Raw genomic sequence first — 9,411 nt, 5'->3', positions numbered from 1 at the left:
TAAAAACTGGAAGCAAAGACAACAGGGCAGAAATCAAAGAAAACTGGGTCCTGCAGAAATGGCTGAGATGTTGCATTCACCCAGAATCCTGCCTCTGAACTTCCTGTTGTGTGACCTCAATGCAGCTGTGACCGTGTGCTCTGCATTTTGCACTATGTGCATTCCAACCTAGTCAAGATGCAAATCATTGCCCAAGAACACAGAGGACGTGGCAGGTGCTTTTCAAGCAATTAACAAAAGAAACAATTCAATCAAAAGCTTTGGAATATCAATCTTCTTTATCATCTTGCAGGTGACAAATTCGATTGACTGAGGATGGAGACAATTGGTGAAATTGCTGAAATGATAGAGTTTTTTTCCTGCCTTTTGCTTCTGGAGACCTTGCCCACAGGATCAGGTCAATGGCAACCACAAGACGTTTACGTCCCTCCTTAACCATCCATAGCCTTTGCCGCTCACATATTATAGGTCAATAAAATGGCAACAGAAAAGATTTTACATGTATTTGCAAAATTCAAATACAGACAGATAATATCATGGATAAAAAATTTGTGGACCTCAGTGTGGAATCAGCACAAAATGTTCCCACATACATAAGTCTGAACAAAAAATTATTTTTACAGTTTAACAGAAAACATAGTTCATGATTCCATTACTTATACGTAGCATCTTAAATTGATAACTCGGAGGTCACTTTAGGTTAGGAACGCAAAGGAAAAATCATTTTGTATTGTTTTATGACAGATATATCCTTTCTAGGAGAACAATTTAAAAAAGCATTTATCACTCGTGGCGTCCGTCCACATGACCTTTATTTTCTGATCAAGTCCAGAATATTGCCATTAATTGAAAAGCCCACCATACATTAAACGGTGTGGCCTGAGGGTAGAACTCTGCTCTCTGTCTTGAATTTATTCTATTCTAGGTGAAAAAGGAATGCGTGTAAGCGGAGAGGAATCACTTCTGGTTCAACTGTTTGGTTCCGCTTTTCCCTTTCCCTAGACAAGATTAAGGAGAATGGTAGGAAAACCTGGTCAGAGATGTCAATGGGACTCAAACTCTAGGTTGACAAACACCTTCAGTTAAAGATAAACTAAAAAGAACCTTTTGTAGAATTGGAAGGTTAGTGCCCCCATTTTATCCTAATATGCAAGCTGGAGGGCAGCAACTGAGATAATTAACTGGATTATTCCAGATATAGAATAAACAAAACTCTCATATCTCAAAATAGCCAAGATTTTATGCATAATTCTTTCCATTTTCTTTGCCAATTCTGAAGCCAAAACAAAAACAGACTATTTCAGCATATTAGGTGCAACTCGGCTAGTAATTTGGCAAGTATCTAGAAGATGTAGAAATAAGTATGTATATGATTAGAGTTCTAACTTCAAGGAGCTTCTAATCAAGTCAGGGAGTAAACACTATTCACAGTGAAGAAAATTGAAAACCCAAGCAAGCTTCAGGAAAAATGAGGCAAAGCTGGCAGGGTCCCCACAAGGAGCCAACGCTGTGACCATCTGTGGGCTCCTTGGGCAGTCGGTTGAACAGGCCCCGTCATGGTCTGAGACACCACAACAAAACAGCACCAGCTGATGGCTCATACAATAGAAATTAATTTTCTCACAGTCCAAGATCAAGTGGCCAGCAGAGTAAATGTCTGGGATGACTTCTATCCTTGAGTGTGTCTTCAGTTGTCCTTTCCACTGTACCCAAGGGAGAGAGCAAGTCCTGAGGTCTCTTTCCCTTCTTACAGGGACCCTAGTCCTTTCTGACCGCCCTGACCTATAGGAGTCAGAGTTCCAGAACGTGCTTTGGAGGGATGCGTACAGTCCCCAGCACATCCCAGAGCCTGGATGAAGTTAGGAGAGAACTGAGCCAACATAGCATGCTGAATTGTAGGGTGGGAAAGCCTGCTTCTTAGTGTGCATGTCATGTAGGCCTGTGAGAGACCACAGCCCATATCGCCATGTGTGTGCTGCAGGGAGCAGCATGCCCGGGTCCCATTCCAGGGCTCCACCCCGGGTATCTGCTCAAGTTCACTCCACAGGCTCTGGCTCTCATACAAACAATTGAAAATGACAAGTAGGGGCTGGGGATTTAGCTCAGCGGCATAAGCGCCTGCCTTGGAAGTACGCAGTCATGAGTTCGATCCCTGGTACTGATAAAAAGGAAAAAGACAAAAAAAAAAAAGAAAAGAAAATGACAAATAATAAATAGGGGCTAAAATCTCTAAGATCACACACATGGTTTCCAACACTGCGTTGTTAACTGATAGTCAAGAGTCTCTAGAAATTGTTGAGCAAGGGGGTGCACACCTGTAATCCTAGCAATCAGGAGGCTGATGCTGGAGGATTGTTGCAAGTTAGAGACTAGACCAACCTACAAAGTGAGTTCAAGCCCAGCCTGCACTACATAGTGAAACCCTGTCTCAAAAAAAGAAAATAAAACCTTTATTGCTGTTACTGATTTTTAATATGTTTACATAAAAGATATATATGCTGAAAACAGGAGGTTTCCTTCCCTTTTATCTCCCCACTAAAATGCAAACCCCAGAAAGCAGAGATGCATACTGTAAGCCAGGTGTCTGTGATGGATGGCCTGGCATTTGGAAGGAGGTTATCAACCACTGTTGAAAGAAATAGGTGCCAGAAACCTTATTTGGCTCTTACATTTAAGTGACCTTGTCTGTTTAATTAAAATGTTGTGTTCAGGCAGCCCTATGCCAACTGTGTCCAACGACGAAGCACTAATGCCTCCTGAGATTTTTTTTTTTTTTTTGGTACTGGGCATGACCAGTACCAAAAAGTGCAACCTCATACTTGCCAGGCAGGTGCTTGTGCCACAGGGCTAAATCCCCGGCCTCTATCGTAGATATTTGTTTAAAAAAAAAAAAAGGTGAAAATGAGACTAGGGTTGGAATTGCCAGAAACAAGAGTGTGATTCTTTCAAATATCACAATCCACAGCATGGAGGTTCTGGGAGGACAAGGAGGGGCTTCGAGCACAGCCAACCTGACATGGGCAGCATGGAAACCGTCCAGCGGAGAGCTGACAGTTTGTGTGCACAGAGCACCCAGAAGCCACCAAGAAGGCCAGAGCAAGACCAGCGAGTCCTCTTGGCTCTTTGGAAGAGGAAAGCTTCTGCGTCTGGACAGGAAAAGAAACAAATTCTTGAATCACAAACGTGAAGGTTTGGGAGGAAGAAGTGACTGCTGGCAGGTGCGGTCACTTGTGGGCGATGCCCTCTTTCTCCTGCATAATAGGAGGCTGTGCTCACCTCAAGGGCGGGATGTCACACTGTGATGAGATTCCCTATGCTGTATGAGGCAGTGAAGCTCTACCGCTAAAGCACAAATTTGGAAACCTAAGGGGTATGGGCTGAATCTACCTCCCCACACACAAATTCATATGTTGAAGCCATAATTTCCAGCATGATGGAACTCTGGGGTGTGGCTTCGAGAAGTGCTTAGATTCAGATGAACTGATCAGGGAGAGATAATGGGGTCAGTGTCCTTATCAGAAGACATGCAAGAGAGCATGTCCTGATTTCTGGATCATGCAAGAACCTGGTAAGAAGGTGCTATCTGCAAACCAGGAAGAAAAACTTCACTGGAAACCAGTCATACAGCACCCTCTTCTCAGATCTCAGCCTCCAGAATTTTGAGAAGTCAATACGTGTTGCTAAACCCAGCAATCTACAATATTATGTTACAGCAGCCTGAGACCAGAGAGACTCTGTTGTTTTGTTTGTTTGTTTTGTTCTATTTTGCTTTGCTTTGTTTTGTTTTGAGCCAAAGTCTTGCTATGCAATTCAGCTTGTGTAGTGCAGGCTGGCCTTGGATGCACAGCAATCCTCCTGTCTTAGCCTCTTGAGTGCTGGGATCACAGGCATGTGCTGCCATGCCTAGAGTGGAGACTGATTCTGACCTGTTGGTTTCTAACTATAGGAATCTGGACAGACCACCTTGATGACTAAGTCACATTCCCCTCGTGCATTAGAGAATCAGCAGCATCTAAAGCTCAGAGCTGCTGCAAGAATTAAAGATGTTGCATGTAAATCATGTAGCATGGCTCAGCATGTCATCAGTGGCAACCGCTGCTATCAGACCCCCAGGTTTAATTCAAATGATGTTCTGAAGTGAGAATTCAAGTCTCATGATGACACAGGTAACCCAAATCCTAGAACGCAACCACCCAGTGACAGCTACTTGGCATGCAGCAGGAGATTCTATCCTATCACGGTATACTTGACCCCAAAACAAGACTTTGGGTCAGGGATCTGTGCTATAAGGGGACACCACTAGGAGAAGCCCAGGGGAACACATACGTGGGCTGGCTATGCACAACTCTGGCGTCCTGCCTCAAAGACCCTCTGAGAGCCCAGGGGAGGCCACATGAGCGTCTTTTCCACCAGGGCTCCTTTTAAGTGACTTTTAAAGGGCTGTATTTACGTCTAACATGCAGTCGCACACAAAAGCCCACCTTGTAAAGCAGATCCAAGTGAGGACAAGGGAGGCGGAAAGAGAGCAAATCTACCTGGAGTCCTAACTGCTGTTCTAACAGGTGACCCATGAGGCTGTCAGAGTCTAAATATGGAACTGTACCTTTGGCTCATGACTTGCAAGTGGAGCAGAACAACACAGAGTGATAAATATATTCTGAGCCCTGCAGTTTGCAGTTTCAAACATTGTCCTGGAACATAATCTTCAAACTGAAGTTCTCTGGTAATCAAGTACAAAGTACAAAAGTACCTTCTTGAAAGAGTAGAGTCCCATGAATTTCCAGAGACTAAAACTTCCAGTGGCCTTTTATTAGTAGTCCAAAAGCAGGAAAGAGCCGCTCACTGAAGTTCCTGCTTTCAGAGCCCACAGTGGCATCTGGAAGCAAATCTTTGTCCCTTCTGTATGATGCTTCTCCAAGAGTGGTGGCAGACAGTGCTAGACCCACACTGTGTGCATTTGCAGAGTGGTTGGCTAATGTTCTGGAATGTAGCTGATGGCTGTTCAGTGAATTTTTCCCTTGAAGTAAACAAACTGGTCCCAGAGGTAATCACTCAACAGGTCACGTAGTCCTATTAGCAACCCCAAACAAGCAAATGGCCTTACCAAAACACCAGAAAAGGTTAGGCTATGATAAAATATGCTTAGTTTAACATGTTATACAATTTGTGATTTCCTAACTTTAAAAAAAAATGTACAACTATGAAAATTACAAGAGAATTCAGAAGCAGGCATACCAACTAGACAAAGAGGTAATTGAGGACAATAACAACATAAATGTACGAAATTTTTAAATTCCTATTTAAAGGAGCCTATTTCCAGTTTTATAAAATCTCCTTAAAAGTGAGTCTAGAAAAAAAAAAAAAAAACTAGAAGTTTGGTGATGATCTGGAGAAAGTGTTGGCTTGTTTTCTCTGAACATATTTGACACCTGTATTTTTTATTTGTGTGACTACTATTTTTTTTTTTTTTTTTTTTTTTTTTTGGTACTGGGGATGGAACTCACAGCCTTGCACTTGCCAGGCAGGTGCCCCTGTGACTATTATTTTTATCTATACACATGTGCAGTACATGAATATTGTTGTATTTATCATGGGAAGTTGGGACATGGACATAAGACATTTTCATTCTTTTTTAAAATAAATATGTTTCAAATTAACCTTGAGGAACTCAGCCCAGTTGCAAAGTGCAGAGGTTTACAACAGGCCAGGAAGGTAGTGATTCCATGGTTCCTTGTCGTGTTCCTGGGAGGGCTCCCTGAATAAGGACAGCCCCATCTTCCGAAGGACAGGTCTTGCTGAGTCAGTTCAAGCCAAAGTGAGGAGGCTGAAAGTCCCCCAGTCTCGTGTAACTACTGTTGCCAGCTTCTAGGGGTGTGATGAGTACACAACAAGCCCCACCCCTATTCCAACATCCCCCACTTCACCCTTCCCTTGCACCCTTCTCCAGCTGACCTGATAGGAAAGAAGAGACCATCCAGTAGAGATTCAGGGAGGAACTGCTGTGGCATCACCAGTGAGACCTGCTTTGCTCAAGAGTAAGGAAAGCCTACATTAATTCAATAAATTGGAAATACTCAATCACCCAGTTACCTGCTTACACAATGTAACAATTTCTTCTGAATGACTTGTGAAATCTGTACCTCTCTCATATTTAAGGATGAAAATAGAGTTGGCTTTTACTTTATATTATTTCAGAATAAAATTGACTCTTTAATATAGCTAACTACTAAAAAGCCAATGTTATAGTCAGGCTTGTTTTAAAACACACACACGTAATTACCTGCAGGGAACATTATTTCCCTGTGAGATAGTCATTTCTTGGACAACTCCTTTCATCTGGAAAGGAGGAAGTGAGTCAGCCTTACTAAGTGTTATCTCATCACCAGTGTTTTGTTAATTCAGCAGGAATAGGAACAAATTTTGTTCCCCACAAAGCCTACTATTACCGAGTGTACAGGTCGCTGTTGAAATCTGCTCTTCAAACAACGGCAGGTTGTGTTGTCAAGAATCTCGCCCGCCTGGGACTGGAAAGGTGCCTGGCAGGTCACAGGACTGCGTGACTCACCACGGAGCTCCTCGGTAACCAAACACAAAGCTCCATGATGTCATTCCTTTTCTATGTCTCATAGTTTAGATACAGAGGTTTCTAGAGTAATATGCAGAGCTTTCAAATATGAAAAATGCGTCTGAAATACTTGGAAAAAGAAAACACTGTAGAGTTATGTTTGAATGAAACACAATACAGGCTCCAACAATTCAGGGTTTGTGGCATTTGCTGATACAAATTATTCCACAAGGTTTGTATAGCACATAAACTAGACACTTGGCCTGGTTAAAGTTTAACTCAAGTAAAATACTTTGTGCTTAAGTAACTATTTAGGAATACCAAGTTTGGTACTGATTAAAAACCAAAAGCTTTCCTGTATAGGTATTTCAAACCTCCCAAATTAATAATGTACTAATGTTGAAATGTGATTCAAACCCAAGAGAAAATAAAAAATGATGTTCATAAATAGGAGTAATGATCATCAGTAATTTCCTATCTTCTTTCTGCTCTTACATTTAATTAAAGGATATATATATATATATATATATATATATATAGTTTTTTTTACAGTAGAAACAAAAAGTGTCAAAAAATATTCCAAGTCTCAGTTAACTCCCTATGGCAAAAAAAGCAAAACCCAAAAGAGGCTCAGTAAGTGGACAGCTCGCTAACATCTGCGCTGATCATTGTTGGAATGTCCACTTTACAAGCTTTAATTTTGTGACTTGAACAATTATTTCTAAGATGACAATATGTAATCCATTAACTAGTGATTTCCTACTGTTCATTTATTTCTGTAAATCTGTATAACTTGTATCCTTTCTCTGCTTTTTTTTTTCTCCTTAAATAAAATTAAAAAAAAAAACATCTGCACTGATGCCTCTCACTGAGTCCAGGAGACTGCATGATCAAACATGAGATCACTGTTTAGCTCACCAACTGCTGGTCCCCGAAGAACAATCAGGACGGGGTTCCCATCATCATCAGATAGTGTAATACTAGTAGCAATCCTTCCTGAGGAACTGAGTCACTCATTTTGGTAAAATACAGCCAAAGAAAAAGAAAGCACATTTTATTAACTGGTGATATTGTCTCCTGGGGATGGATTTATCTGAAAAATTGGAGACCAGGACAAAGCAGGGAGCATTTTATTTGGAAAAATTAGGGTCATGTGATAAAGTTCTGTTTCTTTCACATTGAGCACATTGTCGTTTAACTTCCTTTTTCCAGTGTTGCCTCTTTGCTTCTGGGAAATCTAAGAAAACATAGGCACTTTGTCAGATTCAAAAGAGGAAGTCCAGCCTGCTTCCTCACCCCCAGCAAACACAGCTTGCTTCTAATGAAACTTCTAGACTCATTGTCCTACTTGTTTCGTGAAAATCAGAGAGTTCAAATAATGAACTTCAGCCACTATTTTTTTCTTTAATTAAAATATCACTTATGATCTGTTGAGTGTAGTCCTCCACAATCAGATGGAGTTTGAAGCATCGCTGGTGTTTCTGTAATACAGCCTCAACTTCATGACTTGGTAACTATTCCCAACCTGTATCTGTCACTCCTCTATCCTATGTAGAGTACAGTAAGAATCATTTTAACTTTGAGAAGTTACAAAAAGATATATGGTTACAGCCAAAGATTATCACCAACAAAGGCCAAGGCCATTTCAAAAGATGGTTTTTTAAAAAAGTATATTTAGCACAAATGTTAACATTGATTATTTCCCATGGGATGTACTTTTAGACAGATCCTAACTAACGAACACTTGTTCAACAAATATATGATTTACATCTGCCTGAAGAACGAGCAAAGTGGTACATAACTCTTATTCTTTATATAAACTAATCTGAGACTTAAAACTGTAGTTTAAGAATAGCAAAAAACTGACAAATACAGCTGGGTGTGGTGATGCCCATCTGTAATCTCAACTCTTGAGAGGCTGGGGCAGAAGGCTTGCCATGAGTTTGAGAGCAGACTGGATTATATAGGCAGACTTTGTCTCAAAAAATAAAAACAAAAATCTAAAAAGTGACAAATGTAGAGTAACTTCACTTTTTTCTTGCACCTTATGTTATTATGTACCTGTTATTCGAGACTACTTTACATCAGCCTTCACTGCATAGAATCATCCCTCTTCTCTAGAGACCTCAGCCTCCTGCCTCTGAGATGCCCCCTTCTGTCATGTTCATGGTGTGTCCTGTTCTCACTGTTTGCAAGTCCACTGTGTGGACTTCTACTATATCTTCCACTATTAAAACATGCTTTTGGTAAAATTTGCTCACACTGAAATACTGTGACTGTTATCTCTCTCAAACGCATCAACTGTTTAGGCAGGAGACACAATACCTCTTTGCTGCAAATGGAAGAGAAACGCTGCTATAAATGGAAGTAGGAGATTCCTTCTGTCTTCCCAGAAGTTTAAGCACAGCTATCCAGGTTCTTCGGAAGTGTGATTGAAAAATCCAACCAGTTATTTTTTCAGGTTATTAATTTTCATATATCAAATGTTTTATAAATTTGTGGCATGTGAATCACAAGCATTATGCAATCATTAGAGTTCTTCCAGTAAATGGTATAAACTCATTGAAAACCGGTGTCCTCATAGACAATATGCACTTTTTGGTGTTCATGTCAAGCAGCCAGGCAAGCGACCAGTGAAAAGGGGAAGGAGACACCTTTTCTCAAAGAGGAAGAGAATCAAAAGCTGGAGGATGGAGAGGGAGAAAGGAGGAACGAAGGAATTAAATGTAATACCTATATGTACCCACTATAGATATAAACATTGCATACTAAAAACATACAAAGAAAGGAAAGAGGTCAAGGGGAGGTAGAAAGATGGAAAAGGAAAGGAAAAAGAAATGAAGACA

At 40.8% G+C, this 9,411-nt stretch overlaps 1 long non-coding RNA gene across 2 annotated transcripts; it reads right to left on the bottom strand.

The window, feature by feature from the left end:
• Positions 1-323: 323 nt before the first annotated feature.
• On the bottom strand, positions 324-6,674 carry LOC106028853 (uncharacterized). Of its 2 annotated transcripts, none has more exons than XR_010043805.1 (3): positions 6,447-6,674; positions 5,953-6,020; positions 324-5,070 (listed from the first exon to the last, which is right to left on the bottom strand). It is a non-coding gene; the product is annotated as an uncharacterized LOC106028853 (long non-coding RNA). The 2 variants fall into 2 exon arrangements; XR_001202475.3 differs by lacking the exon at positions 6,447-6,674 and adding an exon at positions 6,281-6,440.
• Between the last annotated feature and the right edge of the window lie 2,737 nt (positions 6,675-9,411).

The sequence above is a fragment of the Cavia porcellus genome, unplaced genomic scaffold (assembly GCF_034190915.1).
Source record: "Cavia porcellus strain 051 isolate PalLab524CR breed Dunkin Hartley unplaced genomic scaffold, mCavPor4.1 scaffold_27, whole genome shotgun sequence".
Lineage (NCBI taxonomy): Eukaryota > Metazoa > Chordata > Mammalia > Rodentia > Caviidae > Cavia > Cavia porcellus.
Note: the sequence above shows the minus strand (reverse complement) of the source record. Positions and strands in the feature narration are given on the sequence as shown.